Raw genomic sequence first — 1,450 nt, forward strand, 5'->3', positions numbered from 1 at the left:
ACCACCCCTTTGCCTCTTCCCTCTCCAGGCTCTCCAAACAAGACATCGACTCTTCAAGTTTCCAAACTCTGCCAGACAATTAGCAAGAAATGTACACTGTCTTATAAGGCCCTGGGTTGCAACCTGCAGTGGTGCTGTTCCCCCCAGCCCCATTACTCTGCCAGCCTGGTGAGAATGTGGCTGCTAGCTGGAGAACCAGAGCAGACTGGAGATCTAGAGCAGAGCTCTTGTCTTCCCTTGTCTCTGGATACCAAGCTAAGTCAGTTTCTGAGGACATCCTCAGCAGATGGAAACCAAGTGGTCAAACTGCCCGCCCTCACATCCCCATCCAAAAAGAATTATGTACAAAATGTTTATAATTTCTTTGTATTGCATACATACAATGGAGTACTACGCATCCCTAAAAAGCAGTAATGAATGCATGAAGCACATCACTGCATGGAGGAAATTATGCTAGGCGAAGTAAGCCAAGCACAAAAGGACAAGTATAACACGAGTCTGCTAAGGTAAGCTTAAAAATGTGAAAGGGGGATAGGGGAAAAGCTACCATATACATACATTCCTGGGGTTACGTCCTGGTAGTATGACAGGGGCCAGACCCAAACCAGGAATACATATGAAAACCTACTAAAAAGGACGGGAAAAGAAAGGAGAAAGAAAAAAAAAAAAGACATGGGTCTCAGGGGAACAGGGCACTAACCCACCCAAGAAGAGGGTATTGTTTATATCTCCACAGGAGAGGGAGAGAGGGATCAGACTTCAACCTGGTGTGCTCAGACACGAATGCAATATACTGGCATGAAGCAGGGAACAAATAGAGATGTCTGTGGGGCTGGCGCCAATCCCAACTACGTGGACACTCTCCACCCAGAAGAAGGCACTTCAGAGGACAGCACTGAAGCTACAGCTCAAGGAGAGGGGCGCATCTAATCAGAGCACATGGGAGCAAATGAAGAGAGAAGGAGAGAGAGTAGAACACATCCTGACCCACTAAGCCCCGAGGACGATATTCCTGCTCAGAGCAGCCAATGCAAAAGAGGACCATAGGGCCAGCCCCACCACATGACACAATGTACCTCACTGACTCATTGTGCTGCAGGGGACAGCACTGTAGACACAGTGCAAGAATTATGCCTCATCTGACCCCACCACACCGGGCGAAACACTAAGGGTATGCAACAGAGCAGCAAGGGGAGCAAAGCAAGGAAGTCCCCGGAGAATACCAAAAATAGACTGCGGGGCCAGGGCATGGCACCCCATCAGACTCAACTGGAAAACACTCCAAAAGGTCAACAAAAAGACCTGGAACTATTTATAGGTTTTCATTTTGTTGTTGCTGTTGTTGCTTTTTTCTTTTGGTCATTTATTTTGTGTTGTCTTATTTTTGTGTTTATTATTGTCTCTGCATGTCTATCTAGATAAGCTAGGTGGGTTAAACAATTTGGAGATG

The sequence above is a fragment of the Echinops telfairi genome, unplaced genomic scaffold, assembly GCF_000313985.2.
Source record: "Echinops telfairi isolate 266 unplaced genomic scaffold, ASM31398v2 ScPeMD7_23;HRSCAF=83, whole genome shotgun sequence".
Lineage (NCBI taxonomy): Eukaryota > Metazoa > Chordata > Mammalia > Afrosoricida > Tenrecidae > Echinops > Echinops telfairi.